Here is a 27449-nt window from a genome sequence, read left to right on the forward strand (position 1 = left end):
CACATGCCATGCCACACTCTTCTGATCCAAATTCTTATCTCCAGCCCCAGCCTCTCCACTGAACTTCATGCTCCCTGAAGAGTCGGTTCTGCCCTCCCTCCACCAAATGCTGCCTTCTGCATTTGGAAGTTCAGAAGTCTTCTGGAACTTAACACATCCAAAAAGAAACCCCAAATCTGCCTCCTGAAACCTGCTCCTCAAGCAGTGTCCCTCATCTGAGTTGCTACTATCGTTTTGGTTGTTGAAAGCCAAAACCTTATCCTCTCAACTCCTTCCTCTCTTTCTCTCAAACATCCAATCCATCACCAAATCTTGTTGCCTCTACAATGAAAATATATCTCTCCTCCTCCATCATTATGATCCTGGCCCAAGTTATATCATCTCTGTCCTGGACTATTACAATCTTCTCCTAAACAATCTTCCTGTTTCCGCCCTTGCCACCTACAGTCCATTCTTAACCCCAGTAATCAAGGTGATTGCTTTAAAATAAAAGCCAATTTATATCACTCCTGTATTCCAAACCCTCCAATGGCTTCCCATATCACTACAGGTAATACGCAGTGTCTTTGCCACCACCTACTGTGACCCCGCACCCCCTCCACTACCTCTGTAACCTATTTTGCTCCCATTCTCTGCTTTGTGAAGAACCAAAAAGATCTTGATAAGTTATGACTTACTATTGTAGAATAGAAGGTATTTTAACTAAGACTAACTGTGTAACATAGAGTTGCATGTCAGAAAAGGAAACACATGTCAACTGCCACTAACACGCTGGGTATAGGAGGATAAGTGAAGCTGTAGCCTGTGTTACCCTGCAGTGTTGAGAAGTACACTCTCGTGTACATGCTGCCACACAAAACCTTACAGCGACTTTCGGAGTTAGATGGGAAGAACTCATCAAATACTACAGGTTTGTTTTTTTTTCTTGGCAGTGTTACCTACTGAATATATATATTTCAAAACCAGAAACAAAAGCGAAGGTTGTTGTGATGATACAATACCTTTTAAAAAATTAAAAAGAAGCTACTATTGAAAATATTTACATTTGTCAACTCGTAAATTGTAACAATTCCATCTATAAGGCAACTTTATATGTTCTTTGTTGTCAGGAGAAGGCAAGGAAGGAATGGAGGAAGGAAAGTAAAAAAAAAAAAATGTGTTTCCTTTTATGCCTTAACTTCCAAGAAAGTTAAAGGCAAATCCATTGCCCAGATGAAGTAAGCAACTCATCCCAAATTCTTTGTAACATCCTTTCCCTTTAAATTCCCGCAGATAATCTTGGTTCTGTTTTCAATGCTAGTTGTACGGTTTTGCACCACAGCATACTTTATATGCTGCCATAGATCTTTTTGAAAGAGGCTGGGGAAACACCTCTCCAAAACATTTTGAAACTTCATCATGCATCATCTTTTTTAAAGTCCTTACCAAAAAGATATTTCTGAATTTCAGAATCAATTTAAGGTTTCCTCTTTTTATGTTCTTAGGAACTAAACTTTGCATTCAGGTTTGAATTATTGGGTTTCTGACTTTTTAAAAATCCATTTAATTTTTTTTAGATATAATTTACATATAACATTGTGTAACTTTAGATATACAACATGTTAATTTGATACTTTATATATTGCAATATGATGAGCAACATAGCTTTAGCTAACAACATCACATAATTATCGTTTCTTTTTTACGGAGGGAACATTTGTGATACAGTCGCTTAACAATTTTGAAGTATATAGTACAGCATTCTTGTCTATAACCACTATGCGCACGTTAGATCGCCAGAATTTCTTCATCTTCTAGTTGCAAGTTTGTACCGTTTAATAACATGCCCCAATTCCTCCACTCCCAACCCCTGCTAACCACCATTCTTCTCTCTGTTTCTGTGAGTTTGACCCTTTTTTGATTCAACATATGAGTGATAGCATACAATACTTGTCTTTCTCTGACTGGATTAGCTCACTAAGCATAATGCCTTCAAGGTCCATCAGTATTGTTGCTTATGGCAGGATTTCCTTCTTTCTTGTGGCTGAATAATAGCCGTGTGTGTGTGTGTGTGTGTGTGTGTGTGTGTGTGTGTGTGTGTGTGTCTGTGTACTACTTATCGCAACTTCTTTATCCATTCATCCATTGACAGACATTAGGTTGTTTCCATATATTGGCTATTGTGGATAAAGCTGCAGTAAACATGGTGATGCAGATATCTTTTTGATATCCTGATTTCAATATCCTGTTTTCATTTCCTATGAATACATACTCAGAAGTGAGATTACTGGATCATATGGTAGTTCTATTTTTAATTTTTTGAGGAATCTGCATGTTGTTTTCCATAGGGGCTGAACCAATTTGCACTCACACCGACAGTGTACAAAAGTTCCCTTTTCTCTACATCCCTGCCAACACTTACCTCTTGCCTTTTTGATAATAGCTGTTCTAACAGGTGTGAGGTGATATTTCATTGTGATTTTTCCTTTGCATTTCCTTGATGATTAGTGATGGTGAACACCTTTTCATGTACCTGTTGGCCATTTAGATGTCTTCTTCGTGAAAATGTCTATTCAGATCCTCTGGCCAGTTTTTAACTGAATTGTTAGGGTTTTGTTATTGAGTTGTATGAGTTCTTTATATATTTTGGATGTTAACCCCTTATCCAATACACAGTTCGCAAATATTTTCTCACATTCCATAGGTTGCCTTTTCATTTTGTTGATTGTTTCTTTTGCTGTGCAGAAGTTTTTTAGTTTGAGGTAGTCCCATTTGATTTTTTTTCTTTTGTTGCTCGTGCTTTTGGTGTCAAATCCAAAACATTATTGCCAAAATCCAATGTCAAGGAGCTTCTTCGCTCTGTTTTCTTCTAGGAGCTTTATGGTATCAGGTCTTATGTTTAAGTCTGTAATCCATTTCAAGTTAATTTCTGTGAGCGGTGTAAGATTATATAACACACACGCATGCACATACACACACATACACACACACACACCCACACACACACACAGAGAGGTCGGACAATTAAGTTCGCGAACTCATCCTAGAAAAAGTACTACATTATTTCATTACTGAATATGCACTACCAGTCACCTTCGAAGTACTCCCCTTGGGAAACTATGCACCAACACTAGCACCTAGTGCACCCTTCAAAGCAATTTTGGAATTATTTTTCTGGAATGGCCATTAGAGCTGTCATTGTATTACCCTGATGTCCTGAATGTCACCAAAATGTGTTCCTTTAAATATTTCCTTTATCTTCGAATAAACAAAGAAGTCATTGGGGGCCAGGTCAGGTGAGTAGGGAGGGTGTTCCAATACAGTTATTTGTTTACTGGCTAAAAACTCCCTCACAGACAGTGCTGTGTGAGCTGGTGCATTGTCGTGATGCAAGAGCCATGAATTGTTGGCAAAAAGTTCAGGCTGTTTAACTTTTTCACACAGCCTTTTCAGCACTTCCAAACAGTAAACTTGGTTAACTGTTTGTCCAGTCTCCTTCTTGTTTTTCTTCTTTTGTTTATTGATTTTTTCTTTTTGTTTTTTAAATCAAAAATTGTGAAAGTGAGAGAGAGAGAGACAGAGACAGAGACAGAGACAGAGAGAGAGACAGAGAGAGACAGAGAGAGGGAGGAAGAAAGAGAAAAGTTCTTTAAGGGGGTTTTCCAGTATTTACTTTATGGGAAAAAAATAAGGTTTGCTCTAACTTTTAATGAAAGCCAAATGTTAGAAATAGTAATTAAAATGTTTACATTGAAGATTGAAGTCGATTGTTAGATCTATAGTGTTGCCAAGACTGACAGTTTTTGATAAATTAGAATAAGCCACACAGGCTGGTCTTTTTTCACTAAAATGCCAGTGTCCAGAAAGGAAATCCACTCCACACCCAGCCTTGTTTCATATTGGATAAACTAAGCAAACAAAATGCCTCCAACATCACAAAATGACCACCATATTGAAAGAAACTGAAAGTTGGTATCAATGGGAGAGGATGACTTTGACACAAAGGTCAGGATTTTGATGTAAAATTTGGTCTTTGAGCTTCTTCCAAACTGCCCTTCATTAGGGGAAGCATCGCTCTGGGTCATTCATGTGACTGTCATTATTCCTTGATCCGTCTAGGTACCACCAACACATTTCAAAAAAAAAAAATGAAGGGGAGGAGCGGAAGCTTATCTAGCTCACTTTCCCTAACTACTCTCAGGTAAAAAGCTCTCCAGACCCCACAAAGAACTTGTTTCACACTGTCACAAGTGAATAAACCTTCTGCAGTCTGGAAACATATCATTTGAAAAGGTTCCACACCCTTTGGTGCCACAAATGTCTAGCAGAATATTTTGGGGGACTTTATACTTCCGCCCTCCCCATGCAGCAGCGCCTTCTGAGTAAAATAAAGGAATTGCCAGTGAGCAAACCTTGCGGATTGCCTTTCGTATGTAAGTCAAGGAATAAATTATGTCTCATTTCCCCAGAACTTGCAATGTATTTGGAAATTATCCTATAGAGAAGTGGTTCTCAATACTGGCTGCACATATTATCTGGGGAGCCTTTAAAAATACTGATGTCTGCAGTCAACACCTAGAGACCTGGGAAGAGACTGGGCACCAGTATTTATTGAAAGCATCCACACACATTCTCCCGGTAATTCTAATGGACAGCCGGGTTAAGAACCACTGGCTCGAGGGATGACTGTTTTTTGGAACTCTGCATTTTAATTGTTAAGTGATTTTCATTATTGTAGCACACTAATAATGTGCTAAACTTAAACATCTTACTTGGCCAAATAACTTTCACTTTGTATAGTAGGGTGAGAAACCTGGAACTTTAGTTTTTTCCGTGATCTCTAGGTGTACCTATCATTACTATGCCTGGAGTGTTCTAAGTTTCTCTAATAGTAGCCAGGTTCTTCAAAAGAGAGCTATTTAATTTGATTGCTTTGGAAATATTCAGTAAGTCCAGTATTAACATACAAATAGTTCTCAAGGCCATGTTTAGCACCTTAAAAATCTATCATTAGTTACATAAAAAACAAAAATAGTCAAAGACCCATTCCCAGATATTAGAGGGCTTTTTCTCTCTTAAAGAAACTCAATAAGAAAAGCACAGCTTTTGTTTGGGGTGTGTGTGTGTGTGTGTGTGTGTGTGTGTGTGTGTGAGAGAGAGAGAGAGAGAGAGATTTGGATTCTTAAAAAATATAGTATCAGCGATATCCACAATTTCATAAACATGAAAAAATGTATAGCATTGTGAAAACAAAATTCATACAAATACTATAATATGTGTCAATGCACCTTCTGCTGCATTTGTGGCAGATTAGTTAAATAATCCCTGCCAATACATTAATGCTTAAGCAAATCAGAAAACAATTCTCTCCCTCCAAAAAACATAATCCTTTTCAAATTCCATTTAAAAAGCTATGAGAGAGAAATAGAAAGGCAAATTTTGAATGAAATAAAAGTTTTTTTCTCATGCTACTAAACAAGAAACTCAGTGACATTCTTGTCCCCTTCTCTATGCATATTTATTCCCATGCAGTAAATAGACTAGATTGTGCAAATCCCCAGAATGGAAAAACTCCTGTCAAGTAGCTTTTTCCTAGGTGAGAATTAGGTCACATGAAGAAAAATTTACAATAAAATGAGTATGTTCTCTTTTAGCCTGATCTTATTTACTGTCTATTGTGTGTCCAAATGCAAAAAGTTCTGAGGCTGAATATAATGTGGGGTCAATTCTCCTTATAAGTATTCTAGTCTTGATCAATACCTAGCAGTCCAGAAGAAAAGTCATTTTCCATTGATTTACCAAGAAATCACAGTGTGTTATCAGCACATTAAACCTCTGTTACACTGTAATAGGAGAAAAGCAAAGCATGAATGAAGTGAGGCAAATTGAAGAGAGGCAGTGCCAGAAGTAGAAAAGGAAAAGTGACAGTTGACAGGACGATCAGGAAGTCTTCTCTAAAATTAGCTTTAATTTGTAATACTCAAATGCGATTTTATCTATTTGCCATGACAGTTGTGCTTTACACTCATGACAGGAAGGATAGCCAACCCCAAAATATCATCATCCACAGTAAATCTTCTATCTATACTAAAACTCAAGTCCAGTGCCATACCTCATCATGAGGTTAATTTAGAAAATGGTACTTTATATAATAAAAACTTCCATGTTGTCAGTCAATATTCAGTCACTATCATATGATGAAAAAAGCGAACTCTGGAGCCAGAGGAGATGGGTTCAGCTTTGTTTTCATAAGTAACTGTCTGTATGACTTTGAGTACATCATTTTACCCTTCAGGACCTCACTTCTCTTATCTGAGATAACAATACCCTCTTTTTGAGATAATATGTCCTTTGTGGGATTAGGGATAACCTATGTAAACTGTCCAGTACATAGTTGATTCTCAATAAATGGTAGCTAATATTTTCTACAATGCCTGAAAAGAAAAGTAACCTGGTGCATGGATTATAGAAGATACTCAACAAAATTAATTAGTTCTTTCTTAAACACCTTTGCTTATTTATTCATCCTTTTTGAGTCTACTACTTAAATCTAAATTAAATTTATAAATAACAGAGAAGATAAACCAGATTTAAAAACATGAAATCAGTAAATATACAAAAACATACATTAGGAAACACTAACACAACATGAGCTGTGATGGAATTGAGTTTATCTGGCAAAGCTTGAAAACCAGCAAAAAAAAAGCAGATTTCTGTACTCTCTTTTGTCTTCCCAGTTGTCCCTCTTGGTCGTGACATGAGACTAGGCACAAGTAGTCACCAAAACCAACAAGCAGATAAGATTTTCAACAAGGGTCAAAAAGAGCAACCTGAGGGAGATGCCAAAAGCAGCAGTCTAAAGGGTAGCTGAGGGCCGGGATTGCGAAATGGTGATATTCTAATTCTGTCATTTCTTTTCTATTATTGGCTGGAATATTTACGTAAAGAAACACTTCTTTCTTCTACTTTAGATTACTCAGTAGTATAATTCACACGGAAAAGACAAGATAATTGCTTGATTTTTTTCCTTTTATTTACCAGTGTTCAAATAATGAATAGATTCTTTATCATCATTTAAATGTGACTGCTTAGGGTTTTCAAAAAAATATTATGAACCCATGAATTTAAATATATTTAATGTTCAGGCTGCTTTTATCAGACTACTTCCATGTGTACTGAGCTACCCCTTCAGTGTTTTAAAGGGTATGGTTGATACCTCATGCCAGGTGAATATTTATTTATTATGTGTTTATTTATTTGTATGTGTCATTGGAAAATTGGAGGTTTACAGATTTGCTAATCCTGGATAACACCACTTTGATGAAACCAAGTTTTACGAACCTGGCCTTTGCATTTGTGCTAGATAAAATGACAACTCTTCCAAATACTGGAAAAAATACAATATCACAAATTTATTCAAAGTGCATCACTCTCCTGAAAGAACACGTGATTTTCAACTTTACTGAAAAATAAATAAATTAATTAATTATTAATTCATCTTAGAGTCTGGGAGTCATGGGGAAAAAAAAAACAAGCCATCCAACCAGCAGAGGGAGTACAAGTTAACTGACAAATCCAACCTCCAAAACTCTGCTTTTCTATTGGTGAAATCACTGATCATGTTTTGGAGAGAAGGAAGATACCAGAAACAAGACAGGACATATCTGTGCTACTCTGTTGTCTGTTGGGTGCAAAGGAACTACACTGATTCTAAACAAAGGGAAAATACAACAGTGACGGGGAAAAGGTATTCTCCTGAATTTCATCAGAGACTTCTTTGCTCAGAATTCAACACATCATTGTCCACAGGCTGGTTGATAACTGTGTTGGAGGATTAAGAAAGAAGAAGATAGGATTACCTCACTTTTGTAAATTAAAAAAATAAGGACATCCAGAAGTGATATGAATTCCCTAAAGTCACATCAATTTAGAGGTAGAGGCAAAACTTAATATAGGGGTGGCTGGTTAGCTCAGTTGGTTAGAACATGACGCTCATAACACCAGGGTTGCTGGTTCGATCCCTGCATGGGCCAGTGTGAGCTGCGCCCTCCACAACTAGATTGAAACAACTACTTGACTTGGAGCTGATGGGTCCTGGAAAAACACACTTAAAATAAATAAAAATTAAAAGAAAAACAAACCTTTGTATAAATCATCCAAGTCCCATCCCAGCTTTTCACATGGGACCAATGACAACTTTTTTACAGAGAGAAGAGCTTACAAAAACATTTAGCAGTTTTTCTACTTGTCTTTGCTAATAATGATCCAGCCAAGGCAGGCTTAAGAGCTCAAGAATACAGGGCACCCGAGCACTCCCTGCTTTCTTTGCAAATTTCCTCTGGGGTTGGTGCTTTAATTTCCAATCAGTCTGAGTCAATAACGTATGGTTGTCAGTGCCATTGTTGACTCACACAATTTCTTGTCTCAATCCCATAGTTCCTAGAGCTTAGGGCTTGGGGTCACTGGCAAGGGTTTTTTGGGGGGCTTTCTATGTTTACACAATAGGACAAGTCAATATCTCTCCTGTATCAGTGAATTCTGGACTAAACTGATCTATCAAGCGTCGTAGACAAATGAAGATCTGAAAGGATGGAAAGAAGGCTCTGTGGAAGCCTCCACTGCTTTTACATTTTATTGAATGCACAGACTCTCACTTGCTCCCCACAGAGATCTGAATCCAGCTGAATAAGAAAGAAAGAAAAGTCACATGAGAAGAGTGGAATGCTCTTACAATATTTTTAGTCTGCAATGTATACTGAATTCCATTCACACAGTCCTGCAGGAGGTTTGGCCCATCTTCACAGAGCGTGCCACAACTCCTGCTTATTGCAACAGATATGTACATTTCTCAAGGACAGACAATAATTAAAGAAAAAACAAATTGGGAGGCTCTTTGCATAGGATTGTTGAGGCAAGCTTTCCATTTTTGTTGTTGTTGATACCTGTTTTATAAAAAGGATGATAAATTGGTGTTGGAAAGTTCAAATCTTTCTCCAACATGATGGACTCAAAATTGTGCACCTAATACAAACCCGTTTTAGAGATCACAGGGCTACTTCTAACTTTTCAAGAGGCTAATAAAAAAAAGACCAAGAAAAGTTTTTGAACAATCCACCATCATTTTCAAAGAAATAAAGTTAATATAGAAGTGAATTATGAAAAAAAAAGAAAAGTTTTCCTTGGAGACACAGTTTGAATAAATGAGGACTTCTTGGTGGTGGCCATAAATGAATGAGTTTGCTTCTTGCTTTCATTGAACTTAAGGGTACAGGTTGCTACTTGTATGTTCATTTGCCTTTATTCTATGAATCTAATCTGTCGATCCAACACCAACAGACAGCTGGGCCTCCTGAAGTCTGTTGGTTCCCAGCCCAGGAGCCTTCAACCCAGAGGCAAGGCTTTAATCACTTCCAAGTGTTCTGAAACACCGAAGTCTGTGCTAAGCTCATTTAGCTGAGTGGAGCACCTACCGAGTTAATGAAGTAAGGTCATTGATTCAGTCATACTTAAGATAGCCTGCTAATCTTGTCCTATGCATCAACTGAACCCATTACCACCGAACACATCCCCACGGTATGTAAATCCATTAGTCACTACGAGGAAAGGGTAAGTGGGTATGGATGGAGACAGACCTGCACTAAACTTACCAGCCATTTCAAGGCTGTGTGAACTTAGGTAGATTACTTGGTGCTTCAACTTCCTCACTGTCGAATGTAATTTTTAATTTCAATGTATTGTTGTTACTGTTATTAGTATTGAACAACATTTCAAAGCACATAATTTCACCTGGTGCTAATTGTACAAGAGTATGTGTTATGGCTTCAATTACTTTGGCATTGGTACAGTTTTAGAACTCAAATCCATAAGGTGCATAGAATCCAGAGAACTCAAATGCACCTTTGTGAAAGAGCAAGGGAGGCAGTAAGCCTTCATTCTCAGAGCCACTTTCCACGTAACACACATAAATCAGCCAACACAGCTGACATATGAGCAGCAAGTAACTCATTGGTGCTCACTGTGACTTTTCAATCTGCTGAGTATGGCTTCTTTTCAAGTGATGAGGCCTAAGTAGATGCTTAGTAACAAGGAGTGAGGGAGTGTGGGCGTAATTCAAGATTGTGTCTTTGAACAAATCCAGAGTGCGGCCCTTTATCTATTTTTTGCCTTTTGGAAGAAAATAAAAAGTTGAATTAGCACAGTTTTCTGCTTTGTTTTCATTTTTGCTTTCTTTTGAAAATAAAATGTTATTTGTTTTATACTGTAAAATTCAAACAAAGAGGCAAATAATTCCCTGGTGGTTTAGAGAATTATCATTGATTTCAGATCATCCCCATACCAATTTCCAGTGCATATCTACACAATTTAAATGAAGCCAGTAATTGTTCACTCCTCTTTAGGTTGGGTGTGTAATCCAGCTGAGAAGATGGAAAAAGAGAATAGTCCAAGTACTTCTTTACATTATAGTAGAAGCAATTTACATTTAAAGTGGAGTAGTGTTAATTCTGTTAAAAACACCCATTCCTAGCAACTCCTCTAAATGATTCTGATTCAATAAGAATGAGGTAGGGCGCAGGAATCTCTGTTTCTAACATTTGTTCTGGTGATTCTTATGATCTAACACATCAGGGACATTGGTCATTTGTTGTTTTTGCTTCCTCAGCATCTCTCCCTTCTAATAAGAGTGCCTCAATTTTCTGTTGAGAAAGCTCTCCTCCCCAACTCTCAGTCACTGTGGTTGGGGCTGATTCCACCCACCAGCAGCTTCATAGATGGTCTAGGTCCCAGGCCTGTTCAGTCATTGTAATCACATACTCGTGTTCAGTGTCTCTGGTCACACTGATTGATTCAGAGATAGGTATGAAACCATTGAAAAGAGGTCTTCTCCTTCATCTGGGTTTAGGAAAATGTATCTACCTGAAAAGAAGCCAACACAGAGGAGGAATAAACAGAGAAAGGAAAGAGAGAGGGAGGGAGGGAAGAAAAGAGGGAGGGAGAGAGAGAGAATATGAATGAATCTAGATGAATGAAGCAAATATAAGTGAGAGAATAGGAAAACAATAAAGTCAATGAAAGTTGGTTCTTTGAAAACATCACCAAAATTGGCAAACCTTTAGGTAAACTATCAGTAAAAGAGAGAGAAGACTCAAATCACTAAAATAAGTAGTATTTTAAAATAGATAATAAGTTTCTGATCTTACAGAGATAAGAAGGATTATAAGGGAATACTGTGAATTATTATATCCCAGCAAATTAGATAGCCCAATTTAAATGGAATAATGCCTGGAAGGAGAGAAACTACTAAAACTGACTCAAGAAGAAGTAGAAAATCTGAATAGGTCTTTAACAAGTAAAGAGGTTGAATTGGTAATCAAAAAATATCCCACAAAGAAAAACCCATGCCCAGATGACTTGGTGAATTTTACCAAAAATAGAGAAGAATTATCACCAATTTATCACAAACGCTTTAGTAATATAGAATGAGGAAACACTTCCAAACTCATTCTGTGAGGTCAATATAACTCTGCTACTAAAACCAAACAAACCAAATCCAGAAACACATAAAGCATGTACATCATAATCAAGTGGAATGTCCCAGTAAAGCAAAGTTGTTTCAACATATGAAAACCTATCAATATAATACACCATATTAGTAGAATAAAGGACAAAATCTCTCAAATAATACACAAAAAGTATTTGGAAAAATTCAACACTCTTTTAGGATTAAAAACTCAACAAACTAGGAATAAAAGGGAACTTCCCCGACCTAATAGAGATCATCTATAAAAAACTCATAACTCATCATACTTAATGGTGAAATCATTTTGCAGAGCTTAATTCCCTCATAGAACACATTGACAAAGTTGTAAGCCCTAGAGTTTTTTAGGTCAAGACTTTGGATTTTATTCTGATTTTGATGTGAAGTCATTAGAAGAATTTCAGCTAAGGGAGGGTTATGATTTGATTTTTATTTTTAAAAAGCACTCTGGCTACCACATATTCATTGTTTTGGGATTCCTTTTGTATTGGGGGTGGAGAACAGGAGGGAATCCTGGTATAGTTAGCAGATTGTGGAGATAGTCCAAAGGAGAGATTGTGGTGGCTTGGACTAAAAACGGTAGTAGTAAAAACAGAAGTGGAAGTTTTCAAAACACTTTTAGAGGTAAAATCAGCAGGACTTACTAAGGGTTTAGATGTGAGGATGAATTAGGAAAGGAGAGGACTGAACGTTGACTCCTGAATTTTTGGCTTAAGCAACTGGGTAGATGGTGATACTATATATTGAGAAAAAGACCCAATGGAGTTGGACTTATAAAAGACAAAAGTTCTATTTTGGGCACATTAAATTGGAGATACCTGTTTCAAATTAATGTGAAAATGTGAAATAGGGACTTGGATATATAATTTGAAGCCCAAAGGAGAGGTCAGATCCAAGCATAAAGATTTGGAAAACTCCAGCATACACACAGGATTTAGAGCCATGGGACTGAATGAGGTTGATTGGAAAAACTGTATAGAGAAAAGAAGGGAGACCAAGATAGATCCCTGCAGTACTCATACCCTTGACGTTCAGGCAGAGGAGAATTGGAACCCATGAAGGAGACTAAGAAGAAACAGCTAATGAAATAGAAGGAAAGCAGGAGAGTATGGTATCCAAGGACTCCAAAAAAGTAACTGTTGCAAGAAGGAGTATGAATAAGTTCTAGAGATCTGCTGTATCACATTGTGCCTCTAGATAACAATACGACATTATACACCTAAACATCTGTTCAGAGGGTAGATCCCATGTTTAGTGTTCTTAGCCCAATGAACTTTTTTTTAAAATAAACATACTTTTTAAAAGTAGAAGGACGTGATGAGGAACTTGGTTGAATACTGCTGAGAGGTCAAGCAAGGGAGGAATGACACAATGGCCATTAGAGTTTGACATATAATGGCTGTTAGTAATCTTGACAAGTGCAGAGTCAATGAAGTTTTAGGGACAAGATGTCCAATTGAGGTAGGTTAGGAGACAATGTGAGTTGAAAAAGTAAAGGGAGCAATCCTAGATAATGCTTCGAAGAACATTTGTATGAAGAGGAACAGAGAAATGCAATGGCAATTCAAAGCCATGTGGATTTATGAGAGAAGGGATAATTACAGAAGCTAAATCACTAGAAAGGATCTGGAACACAGTGGAGGCCTTGGACCAGGTAGTTTTTTTACCTGAGCCAAGCCACAGTATCTATGAGAAGGAAGTCGAAGAGGTGGGGTAATGATGGGGGCAGCCTTGGTAGTTTTCATGGGGGATGATGAGGGAGTTCCTGTATAATTGCTTCTACTTTCCTGGTAAATATAAGATGTGTGTATAGTGAGCAGTGAAGTTAGGGGAGAGGCTGAAAAATATAAGAGCTTCAAAAAGAAGGAGTGAAATAATCATTTGGAAATTGCTGTCAACTGAATTGTGTCTCCCCAAAATTCACATGTTGAAGCCCTAACCTCCCTGTGTGACTGTATCTGGAGATAGTTTAAGAGGCAATTAAGGTTAAATGAGTCCTTAAAAATGGGGCCCAGACCTGATTGGACTGCATACTTATAAGAAGAGGGAGAGAGAGAGAGAGAGAGAGAGAGAGAGAGAGAGAGAGAGAGAGAAAGAGAGAGAGAGAGAGAGAGAATCTGAGAACAGCAAGAAGGCAGCCATCTGCAAGCCAGGAAGAGGGCCCTCACCAGAAACTGGAATTGACTGCCATTGATTTGGGACTTCCCTGCCTTTGGAACTGTGAGAAATAAATTTCTGTTGTTTAAGTCACCCAGTCTATGCTATTTTGTTATGGCAGCCTGAACAGACTAAGATAGGAATATAGAATGGTGAAATTATTAAACTTTAGTAATGTTACTGAACTCAAGGGGTTCGCTGCTTGGGGTATTCTATTCAAGAATAATACATGGTTGTCATCAGGTAGTTTTATTTACTTGCATCAAGTATAGGAGAGGGGTTTCACAGCCGAAGCTGTCCTTCCCCAAAGGGAGGCTTAGCCGTTGTTTATAGACATTATGGCTAATTAGATGTTGATTTCTTAGCTACATTTAATCTGTTTGGGTTCCTATAAAGTTCATCCTGTTTACAGCTACATCTGAAAAATACTGTTACATCTTAATGTTTAGCAAGAATAGCATTTAGTAGTAAGACCCACCCAGACCTTAAGATCCTTGTCCTATATGGGCACTCAACAGTTCTGGACATTTGAGTGTCCATCTGAGATTTGTGGCTGTGGAACTTAAAGAGAGACAAGGACACACAGTTTATATATATATATATATATATATATATATATATATATATATATATATATATATATATATGTTTTTTCCACTCATTTCTTTTTTTCCCCCCCAGTCATTTCAATTGTTCAGATGCTGGTACAGGGTATACAGACAAATGTTTAACCCAAGAGTGTAACCCAAGTCATGAATTTGTAGGCAAGTATAACCAAGAGAAGTAGACAGAGAATTAAGGGTATTTCCAAGACAGTATTTAAATGAAAAGAGACAAAAATATTGAATATGCAACTTCAAAACTAAGTTTATCTGGTTCCTCTGTGGTATAAAGCTGAGTTTTCTTGAGAAGATTAGGCTAGATATTCTTTACCCATATTTTCAGTACAGTATATACATTTTGAACCCATTACCATATCAATATGAGATAATACCACTACAACTTGTGGTGCGTTCATTTTAAATAATTATTGATCCAATTCATGTGTATTTTGCACTGCAAACTTTCTAATAAACTGGACATCCCCATAAGCAAGAATCAGATACATGTTTCTTTGAGAAACTCTTTCAGAATAAATAGAAGTTATGGTAACTCAATCTTTCCTCACCCATTAGATTTTTCATTTCTAACACTATTTTCTCTTCAGAGCTTAATATGTTTGATCTCAGATTGGTATCAATATGCATAAAAGGAAGTAAGATTTTATAGACAAAATTTTGGCTTGGAAATTAAACTACATTCAGTCTTCTTCCTGTCCAAATTTTGAGCTAAAATCCTGAAAATGAAAATCATTTCTGGACTCCGTGAATGCCCTAATCCTAAATTCCTCCTGAATTGTGAAGTGGAAAATTAAATCGTTTTTATTGGAAAACTCCCTATTCAATGGATCCAGATCAGCACTCAGATGATGTCAGCAAATGTTGCATTTTTTTCCAATTATGAAATGAATTATGGGGCGCTAGCTAACCACAGTCAGTCATTAAATAAAGCTATTTTGGCTGATACATTGTTGTCCTGCCAGAAAACACAGGTGTTTTGTTTTTAAAGAATTTTTAAAACATTGCTTTAAGAAAAGATTGCATTAACAATCCTTGAGCACAAGCAATATAGGAACATAAATAAGAAGGTGCTATTTGTGGAGAATTTGTGTGACAAGGGTAGAGATTGTATTTTCACATATGAAAGAAAGTGTTGCTTTATGTCCAAGGAATTGAAACATTTGGGCTATGATGTATGATGACAGTGATATATGACCATGCATATTTAAACACATCTATACACAGAGTCTTAAGAGTTGAATAAAAAGCACCTTATAAACATGAATAATTATTATTGAGAACAAACTTTTTTGGACTGGGATTTTTCAAAGAATGTAAATTCATTTATTCTATCATGATTCCCAAAGGTTTCAAATTCATAGTCTCAAAATGATGGCATGTCCATCTGTCAATATCAAATAAGGACTTGTTAATAGTAGAACTAGAGCTGTACTTTCATTTTGAGGTAGTTCCTTGAAAGACAAATGAGCATAAAAGTTTTTAATTGGCTCAATAGTCATAATGACAATTTTTAATCATTTTGCATTTTCAGTAATATCCTTACATTTACCTCTTTTTTTCTCCTTTTCAATCTACTGTCTTCAATTTCCATATCTCGAAGTCAGTCCTAAACGAAGCAGCTGCTTTTAGTTGATTCATCTAAGGAATTTGATTATCTCATCCAAACTATGACATCTTGAATCATGCATTAATGGCATGCTTATGGAATGAAGCAGTTTTCTGTTTCAAAATGACTTTTTTTCTCTGTGTGTGCAAGAATATAAATGTCACATATCTATAATCTTCAGAACTCAAAAATTAATGCAACAATTAACTTCTCATCTGGGTTAAAACTATGTTTAAAAAGAACGATGATCTATTGACAAACATACCTTAATAGACGTACCATACTGGAAATAAATCTTAGGGTTTAAATGTTGAAAATGACTTTTAAATGTGCTCTAAAATTGATTCCCAAGAACTAAATTGCCCACTTTTTATTTCAGAGTTTCAAAATGCTTTTATTGCAGACTTTAGAAAGATTCCCTTCCTCAAATTAATTATGGATATCTTATTTTTGAATGCTGATTTATACCAAGATCATTCTTCAAATTCTCAAGAGTGTCTTTTTTTCTTTTTTTATTAGTTACAGGTGTACAAAACAACATGATGATTAGACATTTATACCCCTCATAAAGTGATAACCCTCCCAAGTCTACTACCCCTCTGACATCGTATACAGCTGTTACAATACCATTGACTATATTCCCTATACAGTACTTTACATTCCATGACCATATGTACAGAAGGTGCAAAAACAATGTATACACAATTTAAGAAAGGAAAATTGTATTAAAATTGTAATAATATATACCGATAACAAAAGATGAATACAAGTCACGTTTGACTTCTGCAATTCCAAGAAGTGTTCAGAGCGGTTACCATCAGCATCCAGACACTTCTGATTACGGCAAAGTATTGGTTGAGCAACGTTGACCAAAGTGTCCACTTGTATACATTTTTTTGGCATCCCACGTATAGTATTTAATTATAGTTGACATTCAGTATTATTCTATATCATCTTCAGGTGTGCAGCACAGTGGACAGTCACCTACACAATCTATGAAGTGATCCCCCCAATAAGTCCAGTACCCATGTGCACCCTACATAATCTATACAACATTATTGATTATATTCCCCACACAATATTTCACTTCCCTGTGACTATTTTGTATCTACCAATTTGTACTTTCTAATCTCTTCACCTTCTCCTCCATCCCCCAAGTCCCCCTCCTATCTAGCAACCATCAGTTTTTTTCCCTGTATCTCTGAGTCTATCGTGTTTCTCTGAAAATAAGACCTAGCCGGACAACCAACTCTAATGTGTCTTTTGGAGCTAAAATTAATATAAGACCCAGTATATTATATTATATTATATTATATTATATTATATTATATTATATTATACCTGATCTTATATTATAGTAAAATAGGACGGGGTCTTATATTAATTTTTGCTCCAAAAGATGCAGTAGAGCTGATTGTCTGGCTAGGTCTTATTTTCAGGGAAACACGGTATTTCTGGTTTTTTTGCTTGTTAATTCTGTTGTTTAGATTCTACGTATAAGTGAGATCATATGGTATTTGTCTTTCTCAGTCTGACTTATTTCACTTAGCATAATATTCTCTAGGTCCATCCATGTTGTTGCAAATGGTAAGATTTCACTGTTTCTTATGGCAGAGTAATACTCTATTGCATAAATGTACCACAATTTCTTTATCCCATCATCTGTCGATTGGCATTTCAGTTTCCACATCTTGGCTATTGTGAGTAGCACTGCAATAAACATGGGGGTGCATTTTTTTTTTTTTTTGAATTAGTGTTTTGGATTTCTTTGGATAAATACCCAGAAGTGTAATTCCTGGGTCATATGTAGTCTATTTTTTTTTTTTTTTGAGGAAACTCCATACTGTTTTCCATAGTGGCTGCACCAATCTGCAATCCCACCAACAGTGCATAAGGGTTACCTTTTTTCCACATCCTCACCAACACTTGTTGTTTTTTTGGCTTATTGATGATAGCCATTCTGACAGGAGTGAGGTGGTATCTCATTGTGGTTTTTATTTGCATTTCTTTAATCATCAATGATTTTGAGCGTCTTTTCATATGTCTATTGGCCATCTGTATGTCCTCTTTGGAGAAATATCTCTTTGTGTCCTCTGCCCTTTTTTAAATTGGATTGTTTGTTTTTTTGCTGTTGAGTTATATGAGATTTTTTTTAAATAAATGTTGGATATTAACCCCTTATCAGATGTATCATTGGCAAATATCTTCTCCCATTCAGTAGAACATGTTTTTATTTTGTTGATGGTTTCCTTTGCTGTGGAAAACTTTTTAGTTTGATGTAGTTCCATTATTTTTTCTTTTGCTTCTCTTGCCTGAGGGGATATATTGGTAAAAATTACCAAGGATAATATCTGTGAGTTTACTTCCGATATTTTCTCCTAGGAGTGTTACGGTTTTGGGTCTTACATTTAAATCTTTAATTCATTTTGAGTTTATTCTTGTATATAGTATAAGAAGGTGGTCCAGTTTCATTTTTTTGCATGTATCTGTCCAATTTTCCCAACACCTTTTATTAAATAGACTGTCTTTACCCCGATGTAAATTCTTGCTTCCACTGTCACAGATTAAATAACCATATAGGCATAAGTTTACTTCTGGGCTCTCTATTCTGTTCCTTTGAGCTATGTGTCTATTTTTATGCCAATACCATGCTGTTTTGATTACTATATCAAGAGTGTCTTAAAAACATGTTATAATCAACAACACATTCGGAATTTCACTAATTATTTATTCACAAATGTGTGAAATTCACTTGAGGTACAAAAATATTTTTTTAAAACACTGACAGAACTTAAGTTATTTATGAAACAACTACTGCCCATACAAAATTGAATGATTCTGTAATAGTCTGGTAGAGGGAACTATGAGTTAGCTATCGTTCAACTAACTGTCAGGGACAATTGGTAAAAGGAGAGAATTCTGATCAATGATCAGATCTTAAACTGTGGTGACATGATTTAAAGAAACACGTATGAACGTAGAACTCTCCTACATCATTTCGTTCTTTCAAGTTCAAGTGTTGCAAATTCTGTTATCAAGCATAATTGGGGAATATGTTTTTCTTAATCAAAGGTTCAGGTTAAATAAATGATTAGTTCAAGAAAAATTTTATATAGAAATATAACATAATTAGATAAATAATAGATATATAACTATATGTATATATATATACACATATGTACATGTATACCAACTTTCAAAGAATTTCAAAACACAGGTGAGCCACTTAATCTTATTTAACCACAAATGTATTAAAATACCACCATCATAGCATTCTAGAACTTAAATCTTCATGTATGACAATGTTTCTAAGGAAGAAAACATATATAATTCTTGCCTGCGATGCCTAAAACTTTGTTCCTAGATAGAGGACTCTCTTTACTTCCTGTTCCATTCACCACCCCTGACTCGAGCCAGGCAGCAGGGACTGGTTTCCCACGGTTTTTACCTAATGATGGTAGCTTCTATGGCCTGATGATCCAGAGGAGGAAGTGGAGAGGCCGAGGGTAAATCCAAATGGCTGCCGAGTTATGATGGAGTGACCAGAGATCCTCCTCCAAATTCTAAAGAAATCTGAGGGAAGTGAGGGGGTGGGCATGGAACACTTAAATATCAGAAGATAAATTTGCAAACTGATAAATTAAAGGGTGAGATTATTCACATAGCAGTGAATCCCAAGGACATTTGAAGAAACACATGTTCATGGGTTTGCTTAGAACTCTTTAAAATAATTAACAAATGAATGCTACAGAGCAGAGAGAGTGAGGAGGCTGCGTCTGGCTCTGGCTCCCACAGCCGTTGCAGTACATTGAGCGCCATATACACAGCGCGGGGCAAGTGCGAGGTGACCCGATGGGTACTGGGCGACGGACACTGTGCTCGCTGAGGGAAAATAATCAAATATGGGCAAAGGAGACCCGAGGGCAAACTGTCCTCATATGAGTTCTTTGTGCACCTGCCGGGACGAGCACAAGAAGCACCCTGTTCCTTACTTAACTTCTCAGAGAGTTTTCTAAGAAGTGCTCAGAGAGGTGATAGACCGTGTCTGCTAAAGAAAAAGGAAAATTGGAGACATGGCAAAGGCAGACAAGGCCCGATATCAAAGAGAAATGAAAACTTGCTTGTATATGCCTCCTAAAAGGAAAACAAAAAACAAAGTTCAAGGATGGCCAACGTACCTAAGAGGCCTCCTTCGGCCTTTTCTTGTTTTGTTCCCCAAAATCAAAGGAAAGCATCCCAGCCTATCCGTTGGTCATGTTGCAAAGGAGCTGGGACAGCTGGGGAATGACACAGCTGCAGATGACAAGCAGCCTTATGAAGAGAAGGAAAAAGACAAAAAGGATATTGCTGCATATCAAGCTAAAGGAAAGCCTGACGCGGCAAAAAAGGGAGTTGCCTAGGCTGAAAAGAGCAAGAAAAAGAAAAAGAAGAGGAGGAAGATGAAGAGGACGAGAAGGAGGAGGAGGAGGAGAGAAGGATGAAGAAGATGATGATGAAGAATAAGTTTGTTCTAGTGCAGTTTTTTTCTTGTCTATAAAGCATTTAATCCCACTGTACACAACTCACTCCTTTTAACGAAAACTGAAATGTAAGGCTGTGTAAGATTTGCTTTTAAACTGTACAGTGTCTTTTTTTGTATAGTTAACACAGTACTGCATGTGTTTTTAGATAGTCCTGTCCTGGTGGTGTTTTCAATAGCCACTACCCTTGCCTGGTATGGTATGAGGGTTGTCAATTGGCATGGAAACTTAAAGCAGGTTCTTGTCGGTGCACAGCACAAATTAGTTGTATGTGGGGATAGCAGTTTTTTCATCGTCAGTGTCTCTGATGTAGCTTATACAAAATAATTGTTCTGGTAACTGAATACCACTCTGTAATGAAAAAAAAAAAAAAAACTTGCAGCTGTTTGTTGACATTCTGAATGCTTCTAAGTAAATACAATTTTTTACTGAAAAAATAAAATAACAAAGGAAGAAATTAAAAGCTAAAGTATTTTAAGCTATCGTGGTTTTCAAAAGTGGAAGTTTACATATCCATTTTATTTTTTAATGTAAAAGTATTAGGTTGGTGCAAAAGTAATTGCGGTTTTTGCGATTATTTTTAACCTTTTAAACTGCAATTACTTTTGCATCAACCTAATATTTATTGATCACTGTTCACCCATACTTACAATAAACGATATATAATATTATGATTACTACAAAGTAACTATTTTTACAGACTTCTGATAAACCAATAACCCAAATATTGAAAAGATCGAGCCTACGTGTAAGGAATGAGTTGGGAGTAAAGAAAAACCATCCAGATCAATAGTTTAAATTATATTTAATAAATAGTTTGTTCACCCATTTATTCCAGCAGGTTCCTAAATTGCCAACATCTCTAACCATCTCATTAGGTTTTCATGAACAAACTCATACATATTGACCTTTTAGTCAATATAGCACAGGGATTTCAACTTCTTGTAAAGGAAAGTTTCACAAGAAAGAACCTTTAAATGTCCATTTAACTAAGTCTTGCTTGGTTAATTAAAACATACAAGGATTCGTCTAGTTTTCTCATCTGGGAAGGTTTGTTGGTAGAGATAAATTTTTCCTGTCAGAGGTTTTGCAAATAAACTTGTATTTATATGACTGTAGATATAGTTGTGGATTCTGATATGGCTGCTTTTAAATTGTCCAATTTAAATTGTCCAATTCATTACAGAATTATCTATTCAGTTTGAAATATTAAGACTTCAGAAGAATTTTTCAATTTAACTTGAACTATTTCTTAGGTTGCTCAAAATGATAATATTCCAGAAACATGGGATTATTATGGTTGTGGAATGGCATTTTTGTTTTGTTGAATATTAAGAAAAGAAGGGACGGGAGGAGGGAGGAAGGAAGAGAGGGAGGAAAGAATACCATTTATGTGTGTATTTCATGTATACATACATAAAAAAACAAATAAAAAACCCCTGAAAGGTCATTAGGCTTATACGAGTTAAATACAAATTTTTATTGAATGATGACTATAAGATTTTCCCCTACATGTAGAAAAGCTGTTCTCTAATACAGAGGAAATTATATACCACAATATCAAATATGTTTTTCTCATGAGGAAAGCAACTAAGAAAGCTTTGTTGTGGTTGAAAGTAACCAGTGCTATAGATGAAAAAAAAAAAAATACGCAGCTCCCCCAATACTACTTTAAAACAAATATATCAAACTTGATTTTCATTAGAATGTAGTTATTTCTTCACACTAATAAATCAAAAAACCAAGACCTAGATTTTATATGTATTTAATCTGCTCTATGTCTATGTATCTCTAGCAATGGAAAGAATTATTGAACTTTATTTTCTGGACGAGAATGCCAAGTTAGTCTTTCTCACAAAAAAGCAATTACAGTTTGAAAACACTTTATATCTACCTTTTGCGAGCACCAAGTGTATCTCTCAAGTTTGAATCTTTCCATTCCATGAGAAACATCAATTCTCCACTGCTGTTTGTGGCACCAATTATTCGTTCAGGATCAAGACTTCTGGCAAAGCCTCTTGGTTTGTCAACAGCATTTCTTTTCTTCTTTGATGTACTATCAGATTGACTGTCAGATAAAGATTTTCATTTGGTACTATTTTTTTCTTTACCAGCTCTTTCAGAATTAAGAAATGTTTCAATAAATTCTGGACAATCTAAATTTTCTTCAGGTTCCCAATATTGTCAGCATCTGTATTACCTTCCACTTCAGGAAATATTCCACATTCCCATTTACTAGCATCAGTTCTGTGCTTTTTCCACCACAAGTTCTTCGGGTTCTGTCTCTTCAACTTTTTTCATTCTTTCCATTCTGTTTCTTTCCCATTTTTTGCAATGTAGGATGTGGAGAAAATGTAACACTGTGCAACGTTGATGGGAATGTAAATCGGTGCACCCACTGTTTTCCAACCGTATGGAGAGTTTTCAAAAAATTAAAAATAGAATTACCATATATTTCAGAAATTCCACTTCTAGGTATTTATCTGAAGAAAATGAAAACACTAACTCGAAAATATATGAGTATATGCACCTTCATGTTTACTGCAGCATTACTTACAATAGCCAAGATGTGGAAACAACCTAAGTGTGTGTGTATATATATATATATAAGTGTGTGTGTATATGTATATATATATATAGAATATTATTCAGGCTGTGGAAATTATATAGGCTGTGTAAACAACCTAAGTGTGTGTGTATATGTATATATATAGAATATTATTCAGTCATAAAAAAGAAGGAAGTCTTGCCATTTGCAACGACATGGATGGACCTTGAGGGCATTATGCTAAGTGAAATGAATCAGACAGAGAAAGACAAATACCATATGATAGCTGTTGTAGGTGGAATCTGGAAAAAAAACAAACTCATAGAAACAAAGAATAGGTTACTGGTGGTTACCAGAGGTGGAGGAATAGGAGAAATAAAATTTTTCTAAAAATTAAAAAAAAAAAATGGACAGACCTGAACAGACACTTCTCCCAAGAATACAAATAAATGGCTAACCGATATTTGAAAAAATGCTCAGCTTCACTAGCTATTAGGGAAATGGAAATTAAAACCACAATGAGATACCAACTCACACCTGTTAGAATGGCTATCATCAACAAGACAAGTAATAACAAGTGTTGGAGAGGTTGTGAAGAAACAGAAACCCTCATACACTGCTGGTGGAATGTAAATTGGTGCAGCCACTATGGAAAACAGTATGGAGGTTCCTCAAAAAATTAAGAATAGAAATACCAGACGACCCAGCAATCCCTCTTCTGGGTATCTACCCAAAAAATCTGGAAACATTTATCTGTAAAGATATATGTACTCCTATGTTCATTGCAGCGTTATTCACAGTGGCTAAGACATGGAAATAACTGAACTGTCCTTCGATAGATGATTGGATAAAAAAGATGTACGTTATACAATAGAATACTACTCAGCCATAAGAAAAGATGAAATACTGCCATTTGCAACAACACGGATGGATCTTGAGATTATCGTGCTAAGTGAAATAAGTCAGACAGAAAAAGTTGCGAACCATATGATTTCACTTACAACGGTTTAGTGGTTACCAGAGGGTAAGGAGGTTGAGAGGTGGTGGTAGAAGAGCATTCAGAGGGTCAAATATATAATGATGGAAGGAGAACTGACTGGGTGGTGAACACATAGTGCAGTATATAAATGATGTATTATAGAAATGTACACTTGAAACCTATATAATTTTACTAACAAATGTCACCCCAATAAATTTAATAAAAAATAAATAAATAAAATAAAAGAGCATTTATTGGGTGTTTGCTTGTGAAAGCAATGAAAGCTCAACTATAGAAAAGCCCCAAAAGCATAAGAAGGAAAATAAAAATCATATGTCATTCCACCTCACAGAAACAACAATGTTAACATTTTGAGGTATTTCCTTTCAGTTATAAGAGACAAGAGAGAGTTACCATAATTGGGATCATATTAAATTATATGTCATTTTTTTGTATCCTGTTTTTTATTTAACACAGTATCATATTAATGAACCTATATAAAACAGAACAGCACTTATCCCTGAATATTATGAGCATTTTTCAATGATATTAAATGCTCTTCAAAAACATAATTTTTAAGACAGTGTTCAAAAAATTTACTGTTAGAAACAGATTAAATCATTCTTCAATGTTTTGAACATGTGTAATTTTTTCATAACAGCTTTATTAAAGTACAGTAAACTACATATATTTAAAGTGTACAACTTGCTAAGTTGTGACCTATGACTGTAGCTGTGAAACCATTATTACAATCAAAATAATCACCCGAAAGAGTTTTCTTGTGCTCTTTTGTAATCCCTCCCTCCTGCCCGCCCCCATCGCCACCCCCATCTCCAGGCAACTCTGATCTGTTTTCTGTCACTATAGATTAGTTTGGATTTTCTGGACTATTTTATAAATGGAATAATACACTATGTACTCTCTTTTGCCTAACTTCTTTCCCTAATCATAATTATTTTGAGACTCATTTATGTTGCTGTGCAATCAATAGTTATTTCCTTTTATTACTTTTTCTTCCATTGTACAGATATACTTCAATTTATTTATCCATTCACTTTTTGATGAATGTTTTTGTTGTTTTCATTTTCTGATTATTACAAGTAAAACTGATATGAAGATTGTGTATATCTTTGTATAGCCATATTTTCTTTTTGTCTTCAGTAATCTATATAAAGACTTCTACATAAATATTATAGCATCTGAGGATGGAATGTTGTGGGGACAGAGCCAGGAGTGCAGTTTCCAGGCTCTCCCCCTCATATGGAAAGGTGCTCACTCGGGTAGTAAATAGCCATCAACTATGATTGGATGGCCATCAGCTGTGGCTAGTTGGCCGTTAGCTGTAACCAGTGAGCCACTGGCCACTAATATGACTGTCATGGCTACGCTAGCAGCAAATGGGAGCTAGCAAGGACAGATTGTGGATTGCGGATTGCAGACAGGTGGATGCCACCAGCGAGAATATAGTGGTATGATTCCCCTATCTATGGTTCCATGGGTGTTCCTTTCTGGCCTCACCATGTTCTACGTTCTTATGTGGGGCGCGGGACCAGAGACCCCGCCTGACACCCTGCTGACAAATGTCTTGATCATAGAATGTGTATATGTTTTTTTAAGAAACTGACAAACTGTTTTCCAAAGTGGTTGAACCATTGTCATTCCCACCAGCAGTTCACGAGAGTTCTAGTTGTTCCACATCCTTGCCAACACCTGGTATGTTTAGTCTTTTTAATTTTAGATATTTTAATACGTATGTGGTGGTATCTCATTGTGGTTTTATTTTGCATATTCCTGATGACTGATAATTTTGAGCATCTTTTTATGTCCTTACTCAATCTGTTTGGGTAGATTTCTCAAATCCTCAGTCAGGTTTAACCTAAAGTGATGATTTTCAGTCACAGAAGAGTATTTCAAAATGTAAATTCTTAGAAAATTCTTTCTTTAATGGTACACTTCTGCCATTTCTTATTCCTATTCAAAACACTCAATATTGTAGTAAAAATAATAGATTAATCTTATTAATAGATGATTAACATATGATGATGAGGAGGATTTAAAAGTCTTACCTAAACATCAGTGGATGGCTCCAAAACAAATATATTTTAAAGAGGAACACTGTCATTTTCATACCCACCACCACTATAAAAGACCGACGATCCCAAGGTTATAACAATTATGATATTACTTTATGGCTTTCCTCAGAAATCTCCCCACTTCTTCAAGGTCAGTCCTGCTTAGCAATTCTGATAAGGGCCTTTGATCACTTCTGGCTCATTTCCCCAAACCCATTTCTCCCTCAAATCTCCTCTTCCACCCTATTTCACCCCCAATACATTCTCCCTCTCTCAGCAGACAATTTGCTTTTTTTTATATATCATCAAGAAAATAATCTATTAGGTGTGATTTGTACTCCCTTCTTTCCTTCAATTTACAAACATATCTCTTCACCCATGCTTTATCCTTCTGCCTTGTATAAGAGAAAAATATATCTAAGGCCAGCATTGCTTCATAGACTCTGGATCTTTCTCCTCCAAATCTGAAGGCATCAAGTATCTAGTATTCATCTGTTTCCTGTATCTTCAATTCTTACCTAACAATTTACTCCTTTCCTTCTGCATCAAAACCTGTTTAAGAGTCTTACAGCTTAAGATCAAAAGTCTCCCTCCATTTTGTGTTCTTCAGGTAAAGCTCTCCTTTCATTCCTTCAGAGCCAAGCTCCCAGAAAACACAGGTTACCCCACTTCCTCTTCCTCATCTCCCATTCATGCCTTAACCACTGCAGTTGGCCCACTTCAACCTGTGCTCTACTTTTGCTGAGGACATCAAATGTCTCGTCAAAGCCAATAGACACTCCTCAGCCCTGACATCATATATATTTTAGCTTCTTGAGTAACTGTCTCTTAATTTGGTTTCTGTTCCACATTTGTCCACAATGTTGTTCCACAGGTCTCTTAAAATTGTTAAAGTGGTTTCTGTTACTACACCTGAACTCTGAATGATCTAGCCTCCTTCTACACTTTACACTTCAAGAGGATTAAGCAAGCTCCTTGCACTGCCTCCACATGCCATGGTGTCTTACATTTCTTAATCTTTGTTCATGGTGTTACTTCTACCTGGAAAGCCTTTTCTTATTTGCCCTGGTTACTTTAGTGAGATGGAAAACTTAGCACACAATAAAGGACCTGCCAAGGAACTATGGTGTTTCCATAACATTTCTCCTAAATCTTTCTCCTATTCCTAATTTACTAATGACAAACTATATCACTTCACATTACCAGTTTGTTGTATATTCACAAAACCTTGGGTGATTTCCGGTAACTAACTACCGTCTATTACTATCTCTTCTTTTAAAAAAAGTTTTACAATTCCTTTCCTATTTGTCTACCTCAAATTACTAGAAGCAACCCCAAAATAAAACTCCCTGAGAAATAGCCACTCTTTTTTACCCAGAAATCCATTTTCTGTAGTACTCATAGAAACTTTCCATAGTACAAAGAGGAACAG

General features: G+C 36.1%; 2 pseudogenes; one reads left to right on the forward strand and one right to left on the reverse strand.

Annotated features, from left to right (window-relative positions):
- Window positions 1-19800: 19800 nt before the first annotated feature.
- Window positions 19801-20401, forward strand: LOC117012216 (high mobility group protein B1-like; annotated as a pseudogene).
- Window positions 20402-22225: 1824 nt separating this feature from the next.
- On the reverse strand, window positions 22226-22750 carry LOC117012474 (chromobox protein homolog 3-like; annotated as a pseudogene).
- Window positions 22751-27449: the final 4699 nt, after the last annotated feature.

Source organism: Rhinolophus ferrumequinum, chromosome 20 (assembly GCF_004115265.2).
Source record: "Rhinolophus ferrumequinum isolate MPI-CBG mRhiFer1 chromosome 20, mRhiFer1_v1.p, whole genome shotgun sequence".
Taxonomy (NCBI): domain Eukaryota; kingdom Metazoa; phylum Chordata; class Mammalia; order Chiroptera; family Rhinolophidae; genus Rhinolophus; species Rhinolophus ferrumequinum.